Genomic DNA, 14,437 nt, shown 5'->3' with positions numbered 1-14,437 from the left:
GTAAAACAATTCATTTCCGTGAATAGCGCGTCACTTTTAATGGTCATTGTTTAAAATAAATGTCAATTTCTGAATTTCAAATACTAATCAATTTAAAAAATATTTCCGTAATGTCTTTAATTCAATAATGAAACCAAATTTTCATTTTTCAATCAAGATTTTATCGAATTATTATTTTTCTCGTAGAAAAAATAGCAATTTGGAATAATCAATTATGTATATTTAATCATGAAAATATAAAACAAAGCACATAGTATAACATTTTAAAATATGCAAATTAAAAAATTCGTAAAGAACTTACCTAGAATTTCTCGAAATGAAGGATTTTGTCACAAAAAAATAGTTTTCAATACTCTATAAACACTACAAACAGTTCACAAATATCACGAAAGTATCGAACTACTGAACTCGAAATCTCAAAAGCCGAGAATGAAATGATCGTGAATGCATAACTGAAAAATAAAATTCTTTTCCATTAACACGTCTTTCATATTGGTAAAGATTTATTATAAAGGTTCAACATTTTTTCAGGTTTCGGAGGGCAGGTTATAACATTGCTGGGTTGTACGAAACTAAACAGCTCTTGTCGGCATCGAGTCTTGTACCTACTTTTTCTGAGAAATGTTTAAAGTGTGCTACTAAAATAACAATGCAATAAGTCAGTTCGAATGTTCAATAGTACATATTTTTGAGCGTAAAACTTAATTATTCATTTCAAACAACTAGAATGTAGGCCCCTCTTCATCTTGAGGCCCTAGACTGGAGCCTGATTAGCCTTTAGGAAAGTCCGGCCCTGATTTCAACAACGAGTATATACCAGATAATTTATTTACAGTATAATTTTGACATGTTTGTTACATGATAAATATTTTTGTGAGGTAACCTATAGAAATTAGCAGCTAACATTTTTATTTAGTATGTTGTCAACATATATAATTAAATATCTTGTTTATTACATTTATTTTGAAATTCAGTAAAACGTGTCTTTTGTCTTTAATATCAGACAGTTTCTATTTAATAATCATGAGCCAAGTGTAAATCTTACTTGAGAATGTAACTTTTCTGAATTAATGATTTATATATCACTTACATATAATATTACCCTTTGTTAAGCTAGGTCACAGTTTATTAACAAAATTGGACCCTACATTGAAGTTAATGTAAAATTTATTTTACCTTAAGAAATTCTGATGTTTGTTTTTAAGTTCACATTAAACCTCACATCATGTTTTCAGTTTCTTTAATAAGATACAACTCTTTGAAGTACTGTATAACATCTGAAATATAAAAATTAATTTCTATCAAAATGTTTTAATTACCTTGGTTGTGGATGTATGGAGAGGCAACTCCTCACTTCATTAGTTTATAGTTAAATTCTGCACAGCACATATTCATACATATACATGTTTTCTTTATTCTCTGGTGTACTGCTTTGATATTTTTTAGACATGAAATATTTTTATGTATTCTATTTGAGTGCTGGTGTCATTGGTGTTCATTATTCTTTCCGTATTAGATGTCAAGTGAGATTAATTCCTTTTAACTATCGGTATATTTAAAACATTTTTCAGCTAAATTTTGTGAAGTTTCTTGGAGCCGAATAAAATTATTGCTGGAAAAATGGAAAGGCAAGCACCTTCAATGTTTAAAGAGGTAGAGGAGAGATTGAAACAAAAGAAATAGCATCCAATTTCATTTGATAATAATGATGATGATAATGTTGACTATTGTAGTTTGAAAATAATTGTAATATAATACCCAGTGATCACATAGGAAAAAAAAAGATGGATCGATTTTTGTACCTTATCTTTTACAATAGAAGCAAAACAGATATGTCAGTTCCTAAGAAAATGACTTGGAATATATTTTTCAAACTAAAATAAAGGAAACTAAGGGTATAAGAATTTATTTGTATGCCCTCCTGTGTAAAAAGATGTTGGAAAAGATACGAAATTGTCTTTTAAAATCTGGAATTATTTTTCTCAAACAAACAATCAAGAAATTGTTGAATACACAAAAATAAAATGAACTAATTAAAATTAAAAAAATTTGTTCACTGATACAAGTTAAATTAAAAATATTTATTGGGTTATTGTTCATGCACGATTTTCTAAAAATTTCATCTCGATTTGGATGATTTCTAGGCTACAGACAGAATGACAACATTAATCTTTAATATTGCCTTGACTTTTGGAACATTGCCATTTAATTCTTTTTGCTTTACTGTTTAATATATAAAGAAGAAAGAAAACAAACAATTTAACTTCAATTAAAATCTATTTGTACAGGATAATAAATGATTTAGAGTTTGTAATAATAAATCACATGATATATTGGTTATAGAGTAATTAAATACAATAATATGTTAAAATAAGGAAAACTAGCCATGTTAAAATATAAGAATTGGGGTTAATTTCAAAACAGTATAATTTTTTTTTAAAGGGAGAAGACATGAATAAATCATTAACATGTTTAAAAAATTACTTCTTAAAATCTAGCATCAATATAAACTGGAACTACATCATCGACATATTTTAATTATTTCTACGTAAATACAAGATCTACAATGTTCTTGTGCACTGTATGTGCTTACAATGTCGCCGAATGCTTCGACGGCACGTGCACTTTATAACCTTGTAGTAGCCCTGAAAAGGATTGTTGTCGTCGATTGTCTTCGACTGCTCGTAATTTATAACCTTGTGGTAGCCCTTTTCAGGGCTATCACATTTTTTGCGTTAGCTTTGAGAAGAGCTGTTGGGTCCGAAAGCTGGTCTCCAGCGAAGTCTGGGGGGTTACGGCTCGTCCATTGAAATCAGGCCGGGCTTCCCTTCAGCGACAGTTGGGTCCCCACTACAGCGTGGTAGTGGTGGCCCCCAGAGCCCCGCAGTGTCGGGTTGGCGTCGGTCGTCTTTCGCCGGCGCGGCCGAGGCGGTTCTCCCCGAGCGATCCCACCTGGGCCGGATCCTGCTGCTGAGTCCGCCGGCCAGGGCGATTGAAGCCAGGCGAGCTGAAGCGGGAAGGTAGCGTCTGCGTTCAGCGGCTCCCTCGGCGCCGGCCAGGCCTGCTGCTCCGGCGGAGATGTTGGCATCCGCCTAGAGGTCCCACGTTGAGGCGGCCAGGGAACTTCTCGCTTCTTCCATATTCTTCTTCTTGATCTTCTCCAGGTGGTGGTCGACGATGAATTGCAAATTCACTCTCGTCCATGCTCTTTTATTGGAGCCTGAGAGTGGTGGGTCCGCAGCGCCACTATGGTGGAAGAACTGCGCGACGGGAGTGACGCTTGTACCAGCGCGTACGTATACTGTGCTCCACTGACATCTGAGCTGCTACCGTTGTCGCCCGCCGATATTAAATTAGGTATATATGTGATAATAACATGTAATGACCTGCACACTACTGAAAACTATCATATTTGTTGAGTACAGTTTGTACGTAAATAAGATTTCTTAAGATTGTTTGTCACGGTTTCTTAAGAAATAATTATTTCTTAAGAAACCTTGACAAACATATCAATACTTGTCTGCTGAGTTTGGTTTTTCAGAAGTTTTGTAGAGTGAAGCTTGAAAATGTGTGCTTGAAAAATATTTTAAATGTATTTAACACACTATTGTTTTTATTGGTAAATTTTCCTATAATTTCTGGTTGTTTCATCAGTTTGTTTTGTTTATAGATTTTATTAATTTACTATTAATATGTCATTTTTTATGAGGGTCAGTCATACATTACCCATACTTGTTTCTATTCCTCAACCAGACAACATATGTAGCTAATGTTAATTTGCTATTCATACGCACCTCTAAACTCCGTCTCGACTGAATTTTATCATCTTGTGTTCAGTTCTGTATTAGCAAGCACAGCGAGTAAGCAGTAACTAATACTGTTATACAAAAGAAAAATAGAAAGCTGCTCATGTTGAAGTAAACCAAAGAATTTTGGAACAGTAGAAAAAAAAGGGGATTAATTTTTTAATCATATCCTTATGTGCAATAAAACCTTCTTTTTTTCCTAAACCCTACTTCCTGGCCCGAACATACAGTTAAGTAAAACTCGGCACAGGATAGTGTCCTTCGAACTCTAAGGGGCCTCCCCACCTACCAGCAGTAAGTCCAGCATGGCAGGTCAGCCCCCCCCCCCCTCCCGGTTGGATCTTTTCTTGCGCCTGCCTGAAATTCCTAGGAGGGTTAACGGGCCCGACTATGTCGTTCCCGGGCCCTCCCCCCAGGAACCGGGACTCAGTCATCCATTTGCCTGCCTCTAACCGCCGGAAAAGGGTAATCGGGCCCGACTATGTCGTTCCCGGGTCCTACCCGGCGGCCGGGTCTCGGGCGTGTTTTTTTTTTTTTTTTCATTAGAACCGGCACACTTCAGCATGCCGGCCCCCACGGCCGGGGCTATCCGCCCAGCCCTAATCTAATGACCCCTTCTTTGGCCTTCTGCATCCTTAGCTCATACGACAGATGTTACAAACACATTGCATGCCCTCCAGTTGTCATCGGAAGTTAAAATATGCTGTAGCAAACTTTCCGGTCGTACCCATCCAAACCCGATTGAGTTCTCAGAACATCCCATTTCGCATACAATAACAACGTGTGTTCTACTGTGTCCTCCCTGCTACAGTACATACAGCAGGGAGAACTCCGCTTGCCTATTCTGTGAAGGTAATGTTCAAAGGAACCATGACCAGTGAGTCTCTGAGTAATGTAAAAGTTAGCCTCACCAGTCTTCCTTCTCGTCCATGTAGCCAAATCTGAAACTAACCTTCTACTCCACACAGAACCACTACCTGTACTCCACCTTTCTCTCCAAATGTCCCAGACTATATTTGTCCATTCCTTCATATCTAAGTGTGCATTCCTGAACCTGTAAATCCACAGGAATTCTGATGTAATGACACATGCAGAATCGTAAGAAATAGTTCTGAAGCCGGATATGACTCCTAGAAGTATTCGCCTATGTACGCTTTGTAATCTATTCAGGTTCCTCCTGACTCTAACCGTTGCACCCCAAACCGGGGCAGCATATAACAGGGTCGATGTGACCGCAGACATAATCATTTTCCGCTTTGATGTTCGCGGAGCTCTTTGTGTTGTAACCAGCAAATTTAAAGCCTTCAAGGTATTTTCAGCTGTTCCGCAGCTTTCGACTATGTGCTGGTTAAATTTACAAGCGCGATCTATATTTACTCCCAGATATTTGATATTCAGTTTTAACTGGAGCAGCTGCCCGCCCACTCTAAGATCTGCAGAGTTGAGGAGGACATCTGAAGAACTCTCTTCTTTCCTTTCATATCAGTGACTCTTCTCTGTGGCACACCAATAATAACACTTAGTGAAACTCCAGTAGATGGGGTAACAAAGATCCCGAACTCTCCGACATGCTTTGTTCACTCTCTTCGTCCACAGTTTGTCCAATTGTTCAATCGACCTCAGAAACGTAATCTACGCCTGATTCCTGAAATTTTGATACCACACTCGGGGGGATAGGCAGGGGTTTTGGAAAATATGTAACACGGAAGGAGAAATGGATAGGGAAAGATTTCCTTTTATATTACAACTGTCTGACTTGGAAATTTTCAAAACAACTACTAAAATAAATAAGTTTTCTGGCGGGAGTTTTAAACTTTCCGCCTATCAACCTAACCACACTAGAACAGCTTATTGCCGCCAATTATGGTGAACCGTGTTAACCCCAACCAACTTCCACTGCACGTGGTCTTGCAATGCTTGACTTAAAAAGGTTATAAAAAACGCTAGGCTAGATAAAAAAAACTCGCGAACTTCAGAGATTTGAGATCAGTCGCTGCACTTGACACTAGTAACTACCAAACTATGATAACCAGCACTTGTCACTTGTATTCAATCGCTTCCCGGGAATACGTACCTAAGGGTTAGAACACATGAGGCGATGAGCGCGCGTTGGCATAAATTGGCTCGTGTACACATTAAAGCGTTAAGCGCGCGTTTTCAATAAACAGCAGAATGCCAAATAAACCTTTGTTATGTACGTCATTTTCATCATGGAAGTCGAGGACGTAGCATGTCTGCGGTTTATTTATCGTCGCTACAAACAACGTAGGCAAAGACAAAGCCAGTTCTGGGTGCATCAAATTTTACGGGATAAATTAACTCGTGGTTTCTTCGCACAAGTTTATCCAAAACTATGTGAATACGAACACAGATTCTTTGATTACTTTCGAATGTACACAAACACCTTCGACAATTTATTACAAATAATACAAGAAGACATTTCACCCAGTAAGAATTCCGTAAGAGATACGATTGGAGCTAAAACTCGTAATAACTTTGAGGTAAGTCATTTATGTTTTTATTTTTATTTTTTACAAGTCAATGAATATTATGAGAAATATAATAAATCTTCTTTTTCAAAAGAACTGCGAAGTATACCTGATCGTGTCAGAATGAGAACGTAAATGAACTTCACCGAGGCTTAAATGAAATTTTAAAAAAACTTTTTTTAAGCATAATACATTATTAAAAAAAAAAAATCTTAAACATTATTCAGAATAAAAATTGGAAATTTTGATCGACAAATTAATCTTCAAATGATAGTAAATTTGTAGAAAGTAGAATTTAATATTGAAACAAAAGATATTCGTTATTCTAGAGTCTTTAATTGTACACATCTGTCAATACTATTATTTGAAATGAAACTTTCTGTTGGTGACTCTGGTGGTATAGAGGAGTGTGGATTCGTGCTGATTGTTATGTCGGTACGACTCGATTGAGTAGGGATGTACTGTGCAGATGAATGTGAAGGATTTGATGAAAACGTATTATAACCCGAGTGTACGTACAATTGGGGGTTTGATACGAACTTAAGTATGGTGAATTAATCTGCGTCTGATTAGGAGGCGGATTATAAAACTCCTGAGCTCTCAGCAGTACTTCCATGAGGTGAATTTTAGTTCTCATTCAGCCATGATCAGGTACCTTTTTCAATTACGTATATAAAGACAAACAAAGAAGTTTATCATCGTCCTCATTATTCTTACTGTCTTCAAGTGTTTTCCTAGCTAGCAAACTCTTCGTCAAAAGATCCGAGAAGTGTTGATCTACAGGGTTCAGTTTCAATTTCTTTTGTTTTGGTGCTATAAAATTATTTGAGCGGGATCCTTCTTCAGTTATGATACGTTCAATGTCGCTCGCAACAGTTTTTGCCGTCTCGTCAAGACTGCTAGTTGTTTCTTTGCTGTTAACACGTGCTTCCAGAAAACGTAAACGAGAAAAGTAGAAGTATGTATTCGAAGAAGTTGTTGCAGATCCTGTCTTGATTTTCTTTTGTTTTTTCAACTCACTTGCAAAATTATCGCGGATACTTTTCCATTTCTTTTGTAATTCTGAACCTGAAAGTAATATATACTTGTCAAAAAAGAAGCTTTTACTAATAAAATATTTGACATAATGTTTTATTAAAAACGTCAGTACCGTACCTTCCTTACTTACCAACTTACGTACTAAACCGTATGTCGTGAAACCCTTCATATGGTAGATACATGTATAATAAATTTTATATCTTGATAACTGTAATCATGCACGTTTTTTTTTTGTTAATTTTTCAGTTATTTGACTACCGGAAACTCATTAAGCCATCTTCAATACTGTTACCGGGTTGGTAAGTCTACAATCACAAAAGTTATACGGTAAGTATGTTCAGCAATTTGGAAAAGATTGAAACAAATTTCTATGCCGGAACCGACAAAAGAGAAGTGGAAAGAAGTCTCAGAAGGTTTCTGCAAATATGCTAATTTTCCGAATTGCATTGGGGCTATCGATGGTAAGCACATCAAAATAGTACAACCTGCCGAAACTGGCTCCTTATATTTCAATTACAAAAAATATTTCTCAATTGCACTTCTAGCAGTAAGCGATGCCAACTACAATTTTCTCTTCGTAGATATCGGATCGTACGGGAAAAGCAGCGACTCAGCAATTTTTAAAGAATCTCTACTCTACCAAAAATTAATAGATGGTACATTAAATATTCCAGACCCAAAACCGAACCCACCGGGTTGGTCTAGTGGTTAACGCGTCTTCCCAAATCAGCTGATTTGGAAGTCGAGAGTTACAGCATTCAAGTCCTAGTAAAGCTAGTTATTTTTACACGGATTTGAATATTAGATCGTGGATACCGGTGTTCTTTGGCGGTTGGGTTTCAATTAACCACACATCTCAGGAACGGTCGAACTGAGAATGTACAAGACTACACTTCATTCACATCATCCTCTGAAGAATTATCTAAACGGTAGTTACCGGAGGCTAAACAGGAAAAAGAAAAGACCCAAAACCGATCGGTCAAACTTGCGGCATGACAACTTTGCCGTATGTGTTTGTGGGAGATGACGCCTTCGGGATATCTAACAACATTATGCGTCCCTATATAGGCAAATCATTAACTTATTTTAACTATATTTTTCCAAATACTTCTTTCTTCATCTATTTGTCGCAATACCTCTTCATTTGTCACTTTATCCACCCATCTGATTTTTAACATTCTCCTATAGCACCACATTTCAAAAGCTTCTAATCTTTTCTTCTCAGATACTCCGATTGTCCAAGTTTCACTTCCATATAAAGCGACACTCCAAACATACTTTCAAAAATTTTAAATTAATTTTTGATGTAAACAAATTATATTTCGGACTGAAGGCCCGTTTAGCTTGTGCTATTCGGAATTTTATATCGCTCCTGCTTCGTCCATCTTTAGTAATTCTACTTCCCAAATAACAAAATTCTTCTACCTCCATAATCTTTTCTCCTCCTATTTTCACATTCAGTGGTCCATCTTTGTTATTTCTACTACATTTCATTACTTTTGTTTTGTTCTTGTTTATTTTCATGCGATAGTTCTTGTGTAGGACTTCATCTATGCCGTTCATTGTTTCTTCTAAATCCTTTTTATTCTAGGCTAGAATTACTATATCATCAGCAAATCGTAGCTTCTTTATCTTTTCACCTTGTACTGTTACTCCGAATCTAAATTGTTCTTTAACATCATTAACTGCTAGATCCATGTAAAGATTAAAAAGTAACGGAGATAGGGAACATCCTTGTCGGACTCCCTTTCTTATTTCGGCTTCTTTCTTATGTTCTTCAATTATTACTGTTGCTGTTTGGTTCCTGTACATGTTAGCAATTGTTCTTCTATCTCTGTATTTGAACCCTAACTTTTTTAAAATGCTGAACATTTTATTCCAGTCTACGTTATCGAATGCCTTTTCTAGGTCTATAAACGCCAAGTGTGTTGGTTTGTTTTTCTTTAATCTTCCTTCTACTATTAATCTGAGGCCTAAAATTGCGTCCCTTGTCCCTATACTTTTCCTGAAACCAAATTGATCTTCTCCTAACACTTCTTCCACTCTCCTCTCAATCCTTCTGTATAGAATTCTAGTTAAGATTTTTGATGCATGACTAGTTAAACTAATTGTTCTGTATTCTTCACATTTATCTGCCCCTGCTTTCTTTGGTATTATGACCATAACACTTTTTTTGAAGTATGACGGAAATTCCCCTTTTCATAAATATTACACACTAATTTAAAAATAATAAAGCCTTAAAATTATGTTTAAATGTGGCCTTTTAGAATGATTTGCATTACAGTAAAATTTTTATTTTAATTATTATACATAATTAAAAAAATTATTTTTTATTTAAATTTTGTTTAATTTTAATTCATATAATGAATTACCCATAACAACAAATTTCTATTGTCAAGAATTTATTAATAAATTCTTTTTTTGCTTCATTTTGTTTATAAGTATTTAAATTTATTTTTTTCTTGAAGGTCATGAAATGTTTTTTGTTTTATTTAAATTTATTAGTACAGTAGATTTGTTATTTATTACATAGATAAGTGGATTTTTTCCCCTTTTAAATGCATGTTTGATATCAGTATAATTGTAAATTAAGTTTTATTATCACAATTTAATATTTAAGAAAACAACTCTGGTTAAATAATTTGAAATAAGTACAACTTTAAATAAATATAATGTCTAGGATAACTTCTTAATTATGTAATCCACATTTTATGGTGGGTTTAATTATTTTATTTAGCAATCCATTTATTAATGTAGATTTACATATTTTTAAATCTTTGTACATTTGTATAGTGATGGTACATTGTTCTGAGACCTCTGATTCATTGTGATGTGCCTTATACAGATGTAATTCACATAATTTTATAAATATCCAGATCGACTTAAACTGACCATTTTGATAATTCAAAATTACTCTAGCTAATATCAAACTAATAATGGTAAATTTTCTGATTAAATAGATCATATTAAAACAGAGTTGTTTATGAAAGGGATTACAACTTGTGTGAAAACTGGTTCAGCACATTTTCTGGAATACACTTGATGTTCTTTTCTTAACTTCTACCTGATCAACCACAAAGTTGTTTCTTTCTACACATCAAAACTGTTTAAAATATCATCATGATATATTCAGTCCTAAATCAGTTTATAATAAATAACATGATTTATATTGTTTTTAAATCATTTATACTTTTTCTCATGACTGTTTCTTTAGCAAACTATTATTAAATTCAGGCACCTCAAATTTTATAAAATTATCTTTATAAATATTCATATATTTGAAGAGTTTTTCCTAAAGTCATTCTTTTCAAGATCCATATCCCTCTGTACTAATATATATTATATATATATATATATAATCCAACTTGATCCACCTAAGTACAGAAATTAAAAAGTAAATAAGATGACACTTTCCTTATTTTTTCATAACTACAATAGCACTTTTGTGGCAATCCACATCATCAGTTATAATTTTGGTTTTTTAATTTTATATCAAACTACATAGTAAATGCGAAGACATTTAAAATATATAAAAAGATTTTTTTGATAATATATGTAATTTCATTTTTTTATCAAATTAAAATTGAAAATTAAGAATTAAAATATAAAAATTGTTATTTATTTAAAAATCACAATTGAAAACTTTTTTAAAATGTATAAAAAAATTAAATTATGGAAATTAAAAACTACATATATAAAATATGATGGAATTGATCAAAAATAAATAAGTAGGATAAAATATACTATGTGTCTTGGCTAGCCAGTGTTACAGTATTGTTTGAATTTAAATTAAATTAAAATGGATTTATGTACTGTCATTATTTTTATGTGAATAAGTGCTGCCATCTACTGCAGCCCTTATAAGTGTGTCATCTTCATATTCGATTTGCAAGTTGATCAAGTTGAATTTCCTCTTATATTTATGTATATAATATTTCTCAAAAGTGTCTAAATTTTATTATTATTATTATTTATATTATATTTCCAGTATTTCCAAATTGGTTTGAATATCAGAAATAGATTATTTATTTTTAATGAGGTGGTCAGCAACATTAAATTAACCCAATTTTCCATTTTTATAGTGTCTAATATGTTTAAAGGGGAAGCGGAAAAGATTGGAAGAGGGAAAAAAGGAAAGATCAAATTTTGTGATGTTCCATAATGTTCAGTTTTAATATTTTATCAAACTTTTATTTGTGTTCATTTTATATATATATATATATATACTCAAATCTAGTAATAGCAAAACATTGCCGGGTTAGCTAGTTATATTATAAAAAATGGATTTGAATTTGTAAATAAATTAAAAGACTTAACAATTGGAGAAAAAACTAGGATGGTTAGCTGTGATATTAGTAGCATGTATCCTAGCATACCCATAGATAAAACAATTCACATAATAAAAATAGATTAATATACAATCACAAAGAACCTTTGCTTGTTGATAATATCATTAGAAATATATACCAACAAAACTACTTTAAATTTGCTGACAAATATTATACTCAGGAAAATACCTTAGGGCTTTCCTTTGTCAGCCATCATGTTCAAAATTTATTTACAGGATTTTGAAAATAAAATTATTTATGGCATTAGTCATACTCACAATATTCTATTATGGACTCGGTATGTCAAGATATTTTTGTTGTTTATAATCCATTTATATACAATGAACAACTAATAATTTTGAATAAACTCAATTCATATTTTAATGGTTTGAAATTTACTTTTGAAATCAATATAAATAGAACAATAAATTACTTAGATGTTAGTATCGAAATTAATAAAGAAAATCAATTTGTAACGTCAGTATATAGGGAACCCGAAACCAATAAAACCACAATACATAGATATTCAAATCATCCTTGGTCACCCAAAATTAATACACATAAAAATATGATTAATAGAGCGATTAATTATACACAATATAATAAAAATAAATTAAACAAAGAAATAGATGTTATAAAACAAATTGCTATACATAATGGTTATAGTGACCCTTTTAATTGATAATATATGCAAAAAACAAATTTCAAACATTAACAATACTACATCTGTAATGCCAGTAAATGATACACAGAAAATCAATGTGTAAGTAAAATATTTGTATACTGATAATAGTGTTGAAAATATAACTAAGGTTTAGGACAAAAATAAATTTAAACTTGCATACAAAACAAATAACCATATAATAAAACATTTAAAAAACAGTAATCATACTGATTAATATAACTTATACAATTCATGTGGAATTTATAAAATAAATTGTAATGACTGTGACCACATTTATATAGGTAAAACTAGTACATCTTTTAAAACCAGATTTCTTGAATATATTAGATACTAAAAAAATGGAAAATTGGGTTTATCTAATGCTGCTGACAGCCTTATTAACAATAAATATACTATTTCTGATATTCAAACCAATTTGGAAATTCTGGAAATATAATATAAATAATAATAATACAAATTTAGACTTTTTGAAAAATATTATATGTATAAATATAAGAGGAAATTCATCTAACTTGAACAACTTGCAAACAGAATATGAAAATTACTCACTTATAAGGGCTGCAGTAGATGGCAACACTTATTCACTTAAAAATAATGATTGTACATAAATCCAATTTAATTAAAATCTATACAGTATTGTAACATTGGCTAGCCAAGACATATAGTATGTGTCTTGGTTTAGTATGCGACTCATACTTTTTAATTTTATCCTAATTATTTATTTTTTTTTATTTTAATTTTATCAATTCTGACATCATATTTTATTCCCCAACAGTGAGTCTTATTCATTAAGACTTTGGAGGTTGGCATCCCTACGGGCCTAAACTCAGCAGCTTTTCTTCCCACTACACACTGAGCTGCAGAATACTTTACACTATACACATATACTACACCAAGAACACTACACAAATTATAACATATACCCTTACACAACTACACATCAACATCCTATACTGATATTTCTTACATTTACACTCGGTGTTGCTACATCTTACGAAACTCAACCGTAACCCAAGGTCACCTCATCATACAGTATTGATTTTCAGAGGTACAAAATACAGACGGAAGAACTACCGTTCAACATTAGTGATTTGGTCGGTAAATTAAACGCTCCATTTTCATTCAAGGAGTTATCACACGCACTTAAAAACTCACGTGACACCTTCCCTGGACCTGACAACATTCGTCTGTTTGATCTCACACCTTCCAAATTCAGTGCTACAACACGTACTGTTTATTTATAATGGTCTATTCTCTTCACAAGTTTTCCCTTCAGTCTGGTCAGAAGCCGTAGTCATACCAGTGCTTTAGCCTGGGAAAGAAAAGAAAGCCCCTCAAGCTACCTCATTATCTCCTTGACAATCGTCCTATGCAAAATAACGGAGAGAATGGTCAACCGCAGGCTTACATGGTATTTAGAGAGAAATGGCCTTTTATCTCCAGAGCAGTGTGGTTTCCGACAAGGACGATCATCCATTGACCATTTAGTATCATTGGAAACTGCTATTCAGAACGCTTTTCTGCTACGCCAGCGCCTCCTCGCTGTCTTCTTTGATATCACGAGGGCGTTCGACATGGCCTGGCGACGTGGTATCCTAAATACCCTTAAAAAATGGGGAGTAAAAGGCAACATGCTGGCTTTTATCAGAGGTTTCTTAAATGACCAAACTTTCCGAGTTCATGTTGGAGATTCTCTTATCAGGTAGCATCACTTTAGAGAATGGAGTCCCTCAAGGTATATTAAGTGCCACCTTGTTCGCTATAGCCATCAACAGTATTACTGATTGTGTGCACCCTCCTGTATCATGTTCGTTATTTGGTGATGATTTTGCAGTATATATTACATCCGGTTCAACAGCCACAGCAGAGACTACTACAGAACACAATATCTCGCCTTGAAGCATGGTCTAAGGTAACCGACTTCACATTTTCACCTGAGAAAACAAAATGTGTAGTCTTTTCTCGCTTGCGGGACCACCTACTCCGCAATATTTTCTCAACGGAGAGCAAATTTCTGTCACTCCTGATATCAAGTTTTTAGGTTTGACTTTTGACAACCGTCTTACGTGAGTCAATCACATCAAAGAACTA

The sequence above is a fragment of the Lycorma delicatula genome, chromosome 4, assembly GCF_047948215.1.
Source record: "Lycorma delicatula isolate Av1 chromosome 4, ASM4794821v1, whole genome shotgun sequence".
In the NCBI taxonomy this organism is placed as follows: Eukaryota; Metazoa; Arthropoda; class Insecta; order Hemiptera; family Fulgoridae; genus Lycorma; species Lycorma delicatula.
Note: the sequence above shows the minus strand (reverse complement) of the source record.